The following is a 17317-nucleotide window of genomic DNA, read 5'->3' on the forward strand; positions in this document are numbered from 1 at the left end:
CCACCTTCCAGGCTTCCAGAACATACCAACTTTCTAAGGAAGCATCCCTGCCCACACCAGCGCATTCGGCTGCAGAAGGCAAAGTAATTACCCTGCAACCGATTTAAACTTCCAGATTACACACAAACTGTAGGGAGCTGTAGAAAAAGGGACTGTACTGTCATTATCTGCACTATTAATTGTCGTGGAATCCTGTGATAAAGGTATGAAGAAAATCATTTTTTTTCTTGCCCTGGACTTTGACCAGGAGAAGGGTAGAGAAAGTCTTTTGAGTAACCATTCATGAATTTCAACAGTTGTTCACTCTTGATTCTAAAAGTCTCTTTGCATGAATAATTTTCTCATCTTTATGCAGAATTTTTCCACATTTTTGTTGACTAAAATATTACTAATCTAATTTCCTATTAAAAAACTCATTTCCAGCATTGCAGAGCTGAAAGGTGCTACCAACCATTTAGTCTTCAATTTACATACAACAAATCCTGTAATCTGATGGGGGCTTTTACACAAGGGTGGCTGCAAGCAATTACATGGGCAAAGAAATATTTCAGTCCAGAGCTGTGCACTGTGTTAATTTCATCTGCTGAACTCCCATTGAGATTTCTCCTATTGTTAAATTGCCTATTGATGTGGATTTAGAGAGAAAAGTCCACCAAATACAACAATTCAATGTTATAATGCTATTTGTGCTCTAATATTCTTCTTTTAATTATAATTTGGGAAATTGGGGTTTATTAGAAAGAAAAGAAAGCATCCGACTGGAATAAATTATTCCATTTTCCCCCACTCAGCACCATGACAAAGTAGAACATTCTAAAGGTAAAGTATTGATGTGGAAAGGCCTGGCAAAAGTCCTGATGTCACAATAGGTTGAGCCAGGGCTCTGGAGTGGACTGAGCCTAGGGATGCCTGATGTGAAGGAAGCAGGGCATCTGGGCTGCTGGCCTGGGGGCACTGTGGTTATTGGGAAGGGTTCAAGCATGATATTTTGTCCCAAAGGAAGTGTCTAGTGTTTTAGAAGATTCAAACTAAATACTTTGAAATTCTTCTTTTTAACTTTTATTTTAAGTTCGGGAGTACATGTGAAGGTTTGTTATGCAGGCAAACTTGTGTCACGGGGATTTGTTATACAGATTATTTTGTCACCCAGGTATTAAGCCCAGTATGGAATAGTTATCTTTTCTGCTCCTCTCCCTCCTCCCAACCCCCTGCCTCCAGTGGACCCCAGTGTCTGTTCTTTCCTTCTTTGTGTTCATAAGTTCATACCATTTAACTCCCACTAATATGTGAGAACATGCAGTGTTTGATTTTCTGTTCTTGCATTATAAAATTGTTTTATTTATTCATTCATTCAACAAACACTCGCTGAGCATCTATATGCCTCGCCCCATGGCGGTTCCAAGGATACATCTAAAAGATGAAGCCCTGTCCTTCATCTTTATCACGCCAATCAATCATTAGAGAACACTCTAATAAATGTTATTACAGAGAAACAGGTGAGCGTAGGGGAGGCCTAAGCAGAGTGAACACGTGAGAGAGAGAAGGAGCCGTGGCCAAGAACCCTTCCTTGGGAAGGTGACAGATGCTGAAGTTGAGTCTTAAGGATAAACAGGAGGCAGTTCCAGGAAGAGTGTGAAAGACGCATATGTTTAAAAACAGCTTTACTGAGGTACAACTAACGTATAATAAACTGCACAGGTTTGAAGGCTGTAATTGGTAAGTTGTGACATGTGTATGCACCTGTGAAATCATCATCGCAGTAAAGAAAATGAATACACCCCTCACCACCAGAGTTTCCTTGTGCTCCTTTGTAACGCTTCTTTGGCATTCTTTCCATCCCCAGGCATCCACTGGTAAGCTCTCTGTCAATATAGATTAGCCTTCACCTTCTAGAACTTTATTTTTTTTCATTTTTTAAATTTCAACTTGTACTTTATTTTATTTTATTTTATTTTTATTTTTTGCTATACTTTAAGTTTTGGGGTACATGTGCAGAACATGCAGGTTTGTTACATAGGTATACATGTGCCGTGGTGGTTTGCTGCACCCATCAACGCATCATCTAGGTTTTAAACCCCACATGCATTAGGCATTTGTCCTAATGCTTTCCCTCCCCTTGCCTCCCAACCCCCAACAGGCCTCCAGTGTATGATGTTCCCTTCCCTGTGTCCATGTTAAGAACTTTATTTTTAAATTTAATTAAGTATTTTTGATTAAAGAGATAGGGTCTTGCTATTGCCCAGGCTGGTCTTGAACTCCTGGCCTCAAGCAATCCTCCTGCCTCAGTCCCCTAAAGTGCTGGCATTGTAGGCATGAGCCACCACGCCCAGCCCAATTCCTAGTACTTTACATAAGCAAAAGTATATAGTATGCACTTTTTGGGGGGATCTGGCTTTTTCCATTCAGCATAATTATTTTGAGATTCTTCCATATCATATCAATGGCTCTTTCCTTCCTTAACTGTTATTCTGCTGCATGGATATACCATAATTTATTTATTTATTCATTATTTTTTTGAAACAGAGTCTCACTCTGTCACCCAGGCTGGAGTGCAGTGGCTCAATATTGGCTCGCTGCAACCTCCTCCTCCCTGGTTCAAGCGATTTTCCTACCCCAGCCTCCCAAGTAGCTGGGATTACAGGCACATGCCACCACACCTGGCTAATTTTTCTATTTTTAATAAAGACAGCGTTTTTCATCATGTCGGCCAGGCTGGTCTTGAACTCCTGACGTCAGGTGATCGGCCCACGTTGGCCTCCCAAAGTGCTGGGATTGCAGGCATAAGCCACCCCGCCCAGCCCCATAATTTATTTATCTACTGTTGGTGGACCTCTGGGAGATTTCCAGGTTTGGGCTATTACAAATAAAGCTGCTACGAACATTCATGTATGAGCCTTTGTATAGAAGGAACTTTCTTTCCTTTGGGTAAATATCTAGGAGTAGAACAGCTGAGTCTCACGGTCGGTGTATGTTTACCTTTTTAAGAAATTGCCAAGCTGTTTCCAAAGCAGTTGTGCCACTTTACATCCCCACCAGCAGTGTATGGGAGTTCCAGTTCCACATCCTCATAGAAGGTGTATCTTTTAAATCTGACACTGAGAGTGAAGGAAGTCAAGGTTCTGAGAGCTCAGAGATTTGGTCATTCAGTTACAGAAGCTCCCAACATCCTCCACCTCTGGGGCCACCAGGTCACCTGCTTTTCTTTCAGCTCCATTTGGACAAGTTTAGAATAAGAGCAGCCTCAGTGGTAGCTTGTGCTGTGAGGCCACACTGAGACCTCTGGTGACGATACGGTCTTCTAGCGTGGAGCCCAGATTGCAACTTTTGTTGAATAATTCTTCCTGGGAAGGCGGTGAACTATAGACATTGCTCCTTTATCATTTTTTCCCACGAGAGATTTGACTTCCATCCACCTCACGGGACCCAAATCCTTCTCAAATGTGTGCATCTGGCAGGGAGGAGGATTGCGGAAAACAGCTCACATGATGTCCCAGAGCCTGCCTGGCAGGCATTTTCTCCTTTAGCCTCGCCAGACCCTTGCTTTGTCCTGAATCCAACGGCACCATCAGACTTCAGTGGCCGGGAGACCAGACAGGCAAATAAAGCCTCTCTCCTGCCATTTCCCTTTGACCAGCCTTCACTTCAGAACCTTTTCCACCTAATGTTTCCTGACACTCTCTATAGGCATCTGAAAATGTGGTGATGGAGAGAGTAACTGTGTGTCCATGACATGCCTGCAAAACAGGGGTGATTATTCTGTTGAATCCCAACCCTCAGCCTCAGACCCAAACATCAGGAGCAGCGAACACCAAGGAAGATGAAGAAACGCTGCAGTGCCGGATGCATCTGTCCAGAAGAGACAGTGGCTGGGTTTGCCACTTGGCAGGGCTGCAGTTTTTCAGGCGCTGAACCTCAAACTGTGTTTCACTTCCTCTATTCACAACCACCCAAAACAACTTGTACTGCTGTCTTTGGTATTCTGTCCACAGTTCCCTGGCTTTCTTCTTCTAGGGGAATTATGCTTCGATTTGTGCTCTTGTGTTTGCACCTATGTGTCTCCAGAGATGAGGCTTAGTGGGAAATCTGCTAACAGAGAAAATCAGAAAAATCAGAAAATGGAAAGTCGATGTTTGCAATCACATATTCCCAGGGTGAGGGTTCCTTTTGAAATCTGGCATGTGGTTCCCACAGCCCAAGTTGGAGATGTTTGGGAAAGTAACTCAACCATCCCTTGGAGGAAGAATCAGGACTGTAACAGAAAGATGGCCTGCAATCCAGGGGTCAAGACCAGAACATGGAGGTGGGTGCAGGGATGTCAAGGGATGACATAGTCCTGCTGATGTTGCTGCCAATAAGCATCATTTTCTAAATTTTATTAAGCTTTTCATCAAGTTTCCCAACATCTGCCTTCTATGGGGTCTCATCCTTCTGGGAAATTTTCCTGTATTTCTTCATATCTAGACACGGTGCGGAAGGGAAGGGATTGGTGGGAATCACAGTGGCAGAATGTCCCATGGTGGCTCTTGAGAAGACCACAGTGATGTCCTTGTCCAAACCCTTGATCTCCAGATCTGCATGCTCAATCCCAGGGACAGGCTTCCTTATATTCTTTAGCTGGTTGTTTCACAAACAGTAAGCTTAAGACTTGGCTATAAATAACTCCAGGATAAAAGCGAATCCACCCTTGAAGGAAAATAGGCCACATGTGGGTCTTCCTAACGAAACCCACTGCTTGCGTGGAAGGAAGACCTTGAAGACTAGCCTTGGCAGTGGCAGCATCATGTATCAAGATTATGGCGTGTTTCAAGCTGCTGTTTGGAAGGGGGCCGCCATGTTGTCCACCTGGTCTGTACCTTTTAGTTCCTGCTTCTTTGGAACATGGGCTGGTCATGACTCTACCTCAGAGCGCCTTTCATCCCTTCGATAAACGTGCAGCGCTTTCTGTGTTCTGGGAGCATTTTCTTTACACCCTTTCAGATGCAATTCTTGATGCTCACTTGATTCAGTTTCACAGTTCAGATTTCTCACAAAGAGAATCTGATTAGCACATCTGATATTTTTCCGTGCAGGTGCCATTGATCAGTAGAGAGACTGGCTTGCCTGTGAATCAGTTGTCCACATATAGTCCAATGTGACCTGGCTGAGAAGAGGGACTGTGTTACTTAAAATGTGATCATTTAAGGACTTCCCTTCACTGCAACGTCTGCTCACTGCAACCTCTGCTTCCCTGGTTCAAGTGATTCTCCTGCCTCTGCCTCCAAAGTAGCTGGGATTATAGGCATGTGCCACCAGGTCTGGCTAAGTTTAAAAGGCAGCCTAACAGAGAGAGATGTAAAACATCAGAGGTGAAAATGTAAGCAGCCAGCATGTATAGAGCTCCTCTTAAGGGAAGAGAGCAAGATATTTTGTTTCCTCCAACACCTGACACTGGGGCTTGGTGGGTGGGAGAGGCGCTGCCTGGGAAGGGGTCCTCACTTGGAGGCTTTGGTCCCTTCCCCAGCTTGTGAGCTCGCGCAACCGCCTGCTGAACTTCTCAGACAGCCCCTGCAGCCCTGGATTCCGCACTTTCATCCTCATTTTCTCCTAGATTCTAAACTCTCAGAGGCCAAGGGCACCACTGTGGCCCCTGCAGCACACTCTTCCTGTGCTGTGTGTGAAGCGAATTGAATGTTCCCCCCACCCCCGTTAGGCATGGTGTTACACGTAAGAGTTAAGCAGTGAATAAAGCAAAGTCTCGTCCCCACAAAGCAGAAATTCTGGGCATTTTTAATATATAACATGGTCTGTGCTACTACTATTACAGTGAATGAAAGTCACAAGAATACACACAGGTTGTGACAGCATTTGGGAGGGACGTCTTACCAAACTTGGGGTTCAGGGAAGACTCCTAGAGCTAAGGCATCTGTCTCATTCTGCACCCCACACCCTGAGCTAAGAGTGGCAGATGGGGGAAGGGAAATGGGGACTCAACGCAGTCGTTCCCTCCTCTCAGAGGCCACCCCGAGCCTCCACAGGCCCTCGTGCACAGAACCCGGTTCTGCAATGTCTGTCCTTCCAGACAGAGTCATTCCCAAATGTAGCTCCAGCAACTTTCTCCTGGGTTAAGGAAGGCTGCCAGCTCTTATGGGAGGAATCCAAGCTATTTAAAGAGCAGAGCTCCAAGGACATCCTCTGATACCCCCTGAAATGATGTGGAGCAGCACAGGAGGGAGGTGCCTCCAAAAGAGGGAGCATACAGGGTGGCCGGGGTTGGTGCCGGGACAAGTTGGGCCTCGCAGATTGCACCGCAGCAGTGAATGTACCGCAGGTGCTTCTGGGATGGCTCCTTCTGGGCCTCCCACACCCCCACCTGGTCACTTACAGGCCCAGCACTGGGGCTGGGGCCTCACTTGGCACCCACGCACCACGCGGTGCCAGCGATGCTGTTGTGGCCGAGGAGGAGAATCCCGTGGGAGTGTTGGCTGTGGAGGCCTCTTTGAGTCAAGGGCAGAGCATGTGTTTGGCCGGAAGTCCTGATTCAGAACTTGGAATCGGGATTTTCTGCTAATCTGGTGTTTTTCCTCTGACAGCACAATAATATTGTTTTGGTTGCTAAGAAACCTTCTTTTAATTGAACATTGGGTCGAGTGGCTATAGTACGATAATATACCATGCAGATGTCAAGAGAATAGCACAGCGCCCAAGTGACAATCAGGCCACTTCTCACAACAGGCAAGTCATAATACACAAGTGTCTTTCCAGATTTTCCTCACAGGGTGTGGAGGCATTGATTTGTGGTTGCAGACACAAGATTCTCTCTCCCCAGTCTGTGATATGGCCCTACAGTGGGTTATCTGTGCCTATAACCAAGCTCAGCTTTGTTTTATAGGCTGACATTTTGTGGGCTATTAGTCTGAATGAACCACTATTCTAATGATCAGATCATTATAATGGTGCATTAGTTTGATGCAGGGTAATGAAATATTGTTACTTCAATAGGGCTGGATGTCTATTACGGATCTTATCTCATAATCCCTGTTTAACAGAGGCATCCTTGGTTTCTTTTGCAGTACAGAGCGAATACCTGATTGAAGAACTCTTTGGAGAAAGGACTATAGTGTCATTTTAAAAGCTAAGAGTAAAGTTTAATATTCCTAATAGTAATTGCTTTCTATTTTGCTTTTCACAACTGAGAGACATTGTTTGGCTAAATCTCTAGGGGGCGATTGAGAGAGGCAGGCACATAATCCCAGCTCCGAATGCCCTGATAAAATTAATGTGTTCTTTTACTTTAGAGACAGAGAAGGTTCATGCATTGTTTGCTAGGCAATTTTCTAGCATGTAGCTGCAAGATTGGGTTCATATCTATTTGCTGAGGAATCAGATGTAAGCATAGGTTGAGTTGAGGCTGTCGATTAGTATAAGACCTCAAGTAGATGTTTTGTTTTTCACCTTGAGGGGCTGATTTCAGTGTTAAAAGTGTGGCCTGAATAAAAGAAAAGCAGTTCAAAAATTGGTTTTTAAAAATCTTTTTTTGGATAGAATTACAGTTGTGTTTTTACAAGTCGGGAGTTATACCCCCCTCTGCCTCCTTGCAAACATGTGCCACAGGTTGTATTCCACCTGCAGTGGCCAGGGCTCTTTGATTGCAAGCAACAGCCACACTGCTTCCCCTAATTTGAAAGGAGTTATTTAAATGATATTGGGTGGCTCACATATCTAAAAAAAAAGAAAAAAAAATTGCACAACCAGGGATCTGGAAGGACGTGTACAAGGGATCCTAAAGGACAGCTGAGTCTGAATACTGTATCTTTCATCATTTCCTCTATTTTTATTACTTTGAGATTCAAATATCAGGAGAAAGGAATTCATTCAATTACTGTAACTGCAGCTCTACGATTTTTATGTAAAAGGGACTTATGGAAGCAATTTGGTCAGAATGGGCAATGGCAAAACGTGGAAGGGGGATGATGGAAATATTTTTTTTTTTTTTTTTTAAAGACAGGGTCTCGCTGTGTCACCCAGGCTGGAGTGCAGTGGCATGATCTTGGCTCACTGCAACCTCTGCCTCCTGGGCTCAAGTGATCCTCCCACCTCAGCCTCCCAAGTACCTGGGACTACAGGTGTGTGCCACCATGCCCAGCTAATTTTTGTGTTTTTAGTAGAGACAGGGTTTTGCTATGTCATCCAGGCTGGTCTCAAACTCCTAAACTTGAGCAATCTGCCTGCCTTGGCCTCCCAAAGTGCTGGGATTACAGGCATGAGCCACCGCACCCAACCAAATGCAAGAGTTTTGAGTGGCTTGTGACACTTGACATCCCTTCTTAGTGCCAAGACCACAGGCCCACCCCTTGGCTAATGATAGTTTAGCACACCTTGACTGGAAGTTCCTTCAAGATTGGGTGAAGAAAAACAATTATTTCGATGCCATCTTTGTTAAGTATGTAGATAAATTCTCGTGACATAAGGCTCTAGGCAGTTCCCAAGACCTCAGTGTAGGCTGCTCTTGCAGAACAATGCCTGCCAACCCCAATGGTAGGCACCCCTCATTGTCTGCTAACATCCATTTCCAACCTGCTTCTTTGCTGGCCGAAGCCGCTTCTCACAAAGACTTGAAAACATGCCCTGCCTATTTATTTTGGCATTCCCTCCTGCAGTGGTCATATGACTCAATTTGGGCCAATTAGATACAAGAGAAAGTATGAGAAAGGCTTTCCTCTTTAATATAGATATGGAACTATAGACTGTGACAGCCATTTGGGACAGTTTGGAGAAGGCAGAAGGGCGAGGTCAGTAAACTAAGCATGGATGCGATGGATGACTTATTGTCCTGCTGAATTAACCAAACCTGAAATAAACTATCTCTAGGCCTCTTGCTAAGGGAAATAATAAATGTCCTTCACCTTTAAGCTGTTTGTCTTTGTCTATTCTAAGTCTAGGTTGATATAACAAAAATATCATGGACTAGGTGGCTTATACAACACACAGAAATTTAGTTCTCACAGTTCTGGAAACTGGGAAGTCCAAGATCCAGGCGCCTGCAGATGTGGCGTCTGGTGAGGGCAGGCTTCCTGGTTCATAGATGGCCATTTCTGTGTCCTCAAGTGGTGTGAGGGGTAAGGGAGCTCTCTGAGGCCTCTGTTATAAGGCCACTAATCCCATTCACAAAGGCTCCACCCTCATGACCTAATCACCTCCCAAGCCTCCACCTCCAATACCATGATATTGGAGATTAGGATTTAACGTATGAATTTTAGGGGGAACAAACACAGTTTATAGCATCATTTTATTTTATTATTTATTTATTTTTAGAGACAGAGTCTTGCTCTGTCACCCAGGCTAGAGTGCAGTGGTGCAATCATGGCTCACTGCAGCCTTGACTTCCTGGGCTCAAGCAATCCTCCCACCTCAGTCTCTTGAGTAGCTGGGACTATATAAGTGCACACCACTGCATCTGGCTAATTTTTAAAAACATTTTTGTAGAGATGGGGGTCTCACTACATTGCCCAGGCTGGTCTCGAACTCCTAGCCTCAAGGGATCCTCCTACCTTGGCCTCCCAAAGGGTTGGGAACTACAGGCAGGATCCACTGAGCTAGGTCTCTAGCACCATTTTAATAGAGACTAGTATCATGAGCAGCTGCAGCTTCTCAATTCACACACAGAGGAAACGTTCAGCTGCCCTCAGGAGGACCCATTCCCACAACAGTCAACTACTGGAGGGCCACTGATGGAGAATTCTCCATGGGTGCCCCCAAGAGCAGGAGCTGGTATAGTCAGCAGCTTTCCTGACCCCAGGACCTCCTTCTGACTCTTCCTGAGCAATGGGGAGCTCCTTGCTGTCTCCCTCCTTTGTCTCAGCCCTGTTTGAGGCATGGAATCTGATGGGGACAGAGGTTGATGGAGCTTCTCATGGGAGGAGACACTGTGGGCTCACCCCTCTGGGAGGACCTGGCTCCTCACCATCCCAGAGGGGAGGGAGGGAGCCTACTCTTGTGGCCTTGCCATTCCTCAGCATTCTCCTCACCCTTGGCCACAACTGAAGCCAAGAGACATCCGCCCATATGCTGACCCCCACCCGGCTCTCTACACCCGTCCTGACTCCAGGCTGGAGGGGTTTAAGAACTTGGCACCAAATCCCTTTTGCTGCTCATGCAGCTTTGCCATCAGGCCCTAGCTGGTCCTCATAATTGTGCTTTTATTTGTTCCCGGAACTCGGTTCTGGTTTTGTGTACACACTTTGGAACCTGGATGTCATCATTTCCCTGGACAAAGTTCCATCTGGACAACATGACCAGCAGCCCAGGTCCCTGGGAGGCTGGAGGGAGAGCCCTGACTTGCATGTGGGGTGGTGGTTCAAACCTCACTCTTTACTGGCCTTCCTTTCCAGCATCTGCAGCTGCTTCCCTGCCTGGGCCTCTGAATGTCTTGTTCCTGTGCCTCTTTTTGTCCATAGTGTGAGTGAGGATTGCTGGGCTCACAGAGACCTAAATACATGGCATAAACAGAGGAAGTGTTCATTTGCTCCCATTAAAGAAAGCTTGAAGATGAGCCGTCCAGTATAGCCATGCTGATTTCACAGAGTCATTGAGGACCCCAGCTCCTCCTATCTCTAGGATGTTTCTGGTATCTTCAGTATGATGGCTGCAGGAACTGCAGCTAGGTCCATATTCCACACAAGAAAAAAGGGAATAGCAGCCGTAGAGGAGCTTTCTTAGACATCCCATTCAACGATTTGCACATACATCTCATTGCCCACTCCTATCCGCAGGAGCAGGGAGAAGTGCAAGCTTTCTCCTGGGCGCGTGGCCACACTGAATGGCATGTTGCAGTCACGGAGGAAGCAGGGAAGACTGGATGCTGGCTAAGTACCCAGCAGTCTCTGTGACATCTTGCTCTTCTCATCTGCTGAGAATGATGCTGGTGGCTGGCTGGAGAGCCACCTTGCTGTGAACTCGGCCTTGCGCTAGCCTGCCTTCCTTCCTCCCCACCTGTCCAGCTGGTGAGGTGTCCCTGAGCCTGCTCCACTTGTGTGAAAAGACCTAGTTCCAGGGCCTGCTCCCCTCCTAAGCTACCTCTCCAATAATAGCTCACTGGGCTGCCCCCCAAGCTGTTTGACCAAGACAGAGCTGGAAGCATCTCTGACGACAACAATGCACAGACAGCGGTGGGATATATTTCTGGTTATACTTGTGAGAGTGACATTTAACTCCACACAGGATGGCCTTGCTTGACCTCATTAGAAACGGCAAGTGGGTCGTCACTGTTTAGGCCCTTGGAAAGAATCATGCAAGGGTTCGGCAATGAAAAAAGATCTTCACACAGTCAAGCTAGGAAAGAAAACTGATGAAAGAGACATCTTTGTGATCACATTTCCCTGTGTTTCTTGACACCTTTCACAACCTGACCTTGTATCTTTCACCACGAGAGAAGCAGGAGCTGCAGCCCTGTTTCCACCAAGCTGCAGATATTTCTCCTTTAAGATTCATCACATATTTATAAGATTTTACCTTCCTTTTTTGAGAGAATTGAGATTGTTTTTACAAGTTTGCCAAGTCGTGTATTACATCATTGGGCTGGGAAATATGGCCCTGCCTCAAAAAGAATGAATGAATTTTCTTCTTTCTTTCTTTTCCTCCTTCCTTCCTTCCTTCTTCTTCTTTTCTTTCTTTTCTTTCTTTCTTTCTTTCTTTCTTTCTTTCTTTCTTTCTTTCTTTCTTTCTTTCTTTCTTTCTTTCTTTCTTTCTTTCTTTCTTTCTTTCTTTCTTTCTTTTCTTCTTTCTCTTTCTTTCTTTCCTTCCTTTCTCTCTTTCCTTTCTTTCTTTCTTTCTTTCTTTCTTTCTTTCTTTCTTTCTTTCTTTCTTTCTTTCTTTCTTTCTTTCTTTCTCTCTCTCTCTCTCTCTCTCTTTGTTTCTCTCCTTCCTTCCTTCCTTCCTTCCTTCCTTTTCTTTCTTTCATCTTTTTTTCTTTCATCTTATTCTGTCACCTAGGCTGGGGTGCTGTGACACAATCATGGCTCACTGCAGCCATGACTTCCCAGGCTCAGGTGATCCTCCTACCTCAGCCTCCTGAGTAGCTGTGACTACAGATGCATGCCACCATAGCTGGATAATTTTGGTATTTTTTTGTAGAGACAGAGTTTCCCCATGATGCCCAGGCTGGTCTTGAACTCCCAGGCTCAAGTGATCTACCTGCCTAAGCCTCCCAAAAGTACTGGGATTGCAGCAATGAGCCAGCTGAGAATAAGTTAATTTTATTATTATTATTATTATTATCATACTTTAAATTCTGGGTTACATGTGCAGAACGTGCAGTTTTGTTACATAGGTATACACGTGCCATGGTGGTTTGCTGCACCCATCAACCCGTCACCTACATTAGGTATTTCTCCTAATGTTATCCCTCCTCTAGCTCCCTACCTCCCACAGGCCCCAGTGTGTGATGTTCCCCTCCCTGTGTTCATGTGTTCTTATTGTTCAGCTCCCACTTATGAATGAGAACATGCAGTGTTTGGTTTTCTGATCTTGTGATAGTTTGTTGAGAAGGACGGTTTCCAGCTTCATCCATGTCCCTGCAAAGGACATGAACTCATCCTTTTTTTGACTGCATAGTATTCCATGGTGTATATGTGCCACATTTTCTTTATTCAGTCTATCATTGATGGACATTTGGGTTGGTTCCAAGTCTTTGCTATTGTGAATAGTGCCACAATAAACATACATGTGCATGTGTCTTTATCATAGAATGATTTATAATCCTTTGGGTATATGCCCAGTAATGAGATTGCTGGGTCAAATGGTATTTCTAGTTCTACATCCTTGAGGAATCGTCATACTGTCTTCCACAATGGTTGAACTAATTTGCACTCCCACCAACAGTGCAAAAGCATTACTATTTCTCCACAACTTCTCCAACATCTGTTGTTTCCTGACTTTTTAAATGATCGCCATTCTAACTGGTGTGAGATGGTATCTCATTGTGGTTTTGCTTTGCATTCAATGACCAGTGATGATGGGCATTTTTTTGTATATCTGTTGGCTGTGTAAATGTCTTCTTTTGAGAAGTGTCTGTTCATATCCTTTGCCCATTTTTTGATGGTTTTTTTTTTTTTTTTTTTTTTTTTTTCTTTGTTGTTTTTTGTTATTATCTCTTTTTTAGATGGTTAGATTGCAAAAATTTTCTCCCATTCTGTAGGTTGCCTGTTCACTCTGATGATAGTTTCTTTTACTGTGCAGAAGTTCTTTAGTTTAATTAGATCCCATTTGTCAATTTTGGCTTTTGTTGCCATCGCTTTTGGTGTTTTGGACATGAAGTCTTTGGCCATGCCTATTTCCTGAATGGTATTACCCAGGTTTTCTTCTAGGATTTTTATGGTCCTAGGTCTTACATTTCAGTCTTTGATTGATCTTCAGTTGATTTTTGTATAAGGTGTAAGGAAGGGGTCCAGTTTCAGTTTTCTGCATATGGCTAGCCAGTTTTCCCAACACCATTTATTAAATAGGGAATTTTGTCCCCATTGCTTGTGTGTATCAGGTTTGTCAAAGATCAGATGGTGGTAGATGTGTGGTGTTACTTCTGAGTCCTCTGTTCTGTTCCATTGGTCTATATATCTGTTTGATACCAGTACCATTCTATTTTGGTTAACTGTAGCCTTGTAGTAAAGTTTGAAATCATGTAGCATGATGCCTCTGGCTTTGTTCTTCTTACCCAGGATTGTCTTGGATATGTGGGCTCTTTTTTGATTCTATATGAAGTTTAAAGTAATTTTTTCCAATTCTGTGAAGAAAGTCAGTGAATCTATAAATTACTTTGGGCAGTAAGGCCATTTTCATGATATTGATTCTTCCTATCCATGAGCATGGAAAGTTTTTTCATTTGTTTGTGTCCTGTCTTATTTCCTTGAGCAGTGGTTTGTAGTTCTCCTTCAAGAGGTCCTTCACATCCCTTGTAAATTGTATTCCTAGGTATTTTATCCTCTTTGTAGCAATTGTGAATAGGAGTTCACTCATGACTTGGCTCTCTGTTTGTCTGTTATTGGTGTATAGGAATGCTTGTGATTTTTGCACATTGATTTTGTATCCTGAGACTTTGCTGAAGTTGCTTATCAGCTTAAGGAGATTTTTGGCTGAGATGATGGGGTTTTCTAAATATACAATCATGTCACCTGCAAACAGAGACAATTTGACTTCCTCTCTTCCTATTTGAATACCTTTATTGTTTTCTCTTGCCGGATTGCCCTGGCCAGAACTTCCAATACTATGTTGAATAGGAGTGGTGAGAGAGGGCATCCTTGTCTTCTGCCAATTTTCAAAGGGAATGCTTCCAGTTTTTGCCCATTCAGTATTATATTGGCTATGGGTTTGTCACAAATAGCTCTTTTTGTTTTGAGATCCATTCCATCGATACCTAGTTTATTGAGAATTTTTAGCATGAAAGGCTGTTGAATTTTGTTGAAGGCCTTTTCTGCATCTATTGAGATAATCAAGTGGTTTTTGTCATTGGTTCTGTTATGTGATGGATTACACTTATTGATTTGTGTATGTTGATCCAGTCTTGCATCCCAGAGATGAAGCTGACTTGATCGTGGTGGATAAACTTTTTGATGTGCTGCTGGATTCAGTTTGCCAGTATTTTATTGAGGATTTTCACATTGATGTTCATCAGGGATATTGGCCTAAAATTCTCTTTTTTTGTTGTGTCTGCCAGGCTTTGGTATCAGGATGATGCTGGCCTGATAAAATGAGTTAGGGAGGAGTCCCTCTTTTTCTATTATTGGAATAATTTCGGAAAGAATGGTACCAGCTTCTCTTTGTACCTCTGGTAGAATTCGGCTGTGAATCTGTCTGGTCCTGGACTCTTTTTGGTTGGTAGGCTGTTAATTATTGCCTCAATTTCAGAACCTGTTATTGGTCTATTCAGAGATTCAGCTTCTTGCTGGTTTAGTCTTGGGAGGGTGTATGTGTCCAGGAATTTATCGATTTCTTCTGTATTTTCTAGTTTATTTGCATAGAGGTGTTTATAGTATTCTCTGATGGTAGTTTGTATTTCTGTGGGATCGGTGGTGATATCCCCTTTATTATTTTTTATTGTTTCTATTTGATTCTTCTCTCTTTTCTTCTTTATTAGTCTTGTTAGTGGTCTATTTTGTTGATCTCTTCAAAAATCCAGCTCCTGGATTCATTGATTTTTTTGAAGGGTTTTTTTTGTGTCTCTATCTCCTTCAGTTCTGCTCTGATCTTACTTTTTTCTTGCCTTCTGCTAGCTTTTAAATTTGTTTGCTCTTGTTTCTCTAGTTCTTTTAATTGTGATGTTAGGGTGTCAATTTTGGATCTTTCCTGTTTTCTCTTGTGGGCATTTAGTGCTATAAATTTCCCTCTGCACAATGCTTTAAATGTGTCCCAGAGATTCTGGTACATTTTGTCTTTTTTCTCATTGGTTTCAAAGAACACCTTTATTTCTTCCTTCATTTCGTTATTTACCCAGTAGTCATTCAGGAGCAGGTTGTTCAGTTTCCATGTAGTTGTGTGGTTTTGAGTGAGTTTCTTAATCCTGAGTTCTAATTTGATTGCACTGTGGTCTGAGAGACTGTTTGTTGTGATTTCTGTTCTTTTACATGTGCTGAGGAGTGTTTTACTTCCAACTATGGAGTCAATTTTAGGATAAGTGTGATGTGGTGCTGAGAAGAATGTATATTCTGTTGATTTGGGGTGGAGAGTTCTGTAGATGTCTATTAGGTCGCTTGGTCCAGATCTGAGTTCTAGTCCTGGGTATCCTTGTTAATATTCTATCTCATTCATCTTTCTAATATTGACAGTGGGGTGTTAAAGTCTCCCATCATTATTGTGTGTGAGTGTTAAGTCTCTTTGTAAGTCTCTAAGAACTTGCTTTATGAATCTGGGTGCTCCTATATTGGGTGCATATGTACTTAGGATAGTTAACTCTTCTTATTGAATTGATCCCTTTGCCATTATGTAATGGCCTTATCTCTTTTGATCTTTGTTGGTCTAAAGTCTGTTTTTTCAGAGACCAGGATTGCAACCCCTGCTTTTTTTTTTTTTTTTTCCTTTCCATTTTCTTGGTAGATCTTCCTCCGTCCCCTTATTTTATTTATTTATAAGAATTTCATATCTAGCCAAACTAAGCTTCACAAGTGAAGGAGAAATGAAATCCTTTACAGACAGCAAATGCTGAGGGATTTTGTCACCACCAGGCCTGCCTTACAAGAGCTCCTGAAGTAAGCACTAAACATGGAAAGGAAAACCGGTACCAACCACTGCAAAAACATGCCAAATTGTAAAGACCATTGATCCTATGAAGAAACTGCATCAATTAACAGGCAAAATAACCAGCTAGCATCATAATGACAGGATCAAATTCACATATAACAATATTAGCCTTAAATGTAAATAGGCTAAATGCCCCAATTAAAAGACACAGACTGGGAAATTGGATAAAGAATCAAGACCCATCAGTGTGCTGTATTCAGGAGATCCATCTCATGTTCAAAGACACACATAGGCTCAAAATAAAGGGATGGAGGAAGATCTACCAAGCAAATGGAAAGCAAAAAATAAAGCAGGGGTTGCAATCCTGGTCTCTGATAAAGATCAGGCCAGGTAGTAAGTCTTGAAAAAGCCAATCCTAAATCACAGCCCAGAAAACTAGATGGCAGAATGACACCTGGTGAGACATCTGCTGTGCCACAATGCTGCAGCAGGTCCTGGTGCAGAATCATCACCATGGGTGGCATTTTGGGTAGCCCATTCGTCCCCAGGGAAGGAAGAGACCATGTATTAGTCTGTTTTCATGCTGCTGATAAAGACATACTCAAGACTTGGTAACTTATAAAGAAAAGAAAGGTTTCATGAGAAACCTTAAAGAAATAGGGTTTCATGGACTCGCAGCTCCATGTGGCTGGGGAGGCCTCACAATCATGGCAGAAGGTGAAAGCCACATCTTACATGGTGGAGGGCAAGAGAGAATGACAGCCAAGCAGAAAGGGAAACCCCTTATACAAACCATCAGATTGTGTGACACTTATTTGCTACGATGAGAACAGTATGATGGAACCACCCCCATGATTCAATTACCTCCCATGGGGTCCCTCCCACAACACATGGGAATTGTGGGAGCTACAAGTCAAGATGAGGTTTGGGTGGGGACACAGCCAAACTATATCAGACCACTCATAGTTTTGACTTTTTCATTATGGAATTGGTCCCCTTACAAAGCTGTGATTCCTACTACTCAAGTGTTAAAGCCAGATCAGGTATCCAGCCTGGACATCATACATGATGTAGGGGAAAGCCATCCTGGGAGGAGGGATGGATTTGACTTCAA

This window comes from Papio anubis, chromosome 11, assembly GCF_008728515.1.
Source record: "Papio anubis isolate 15944 chromosome 11, Panubis1.0, whole genome shotgun sequence".
Taxonomy (NCBI): domain Eukaryota; kingdom Metazoa; phylum Chordata; class Mammalia; order Primates; family Cercopithecidae; genus Papio; species Papio anubis.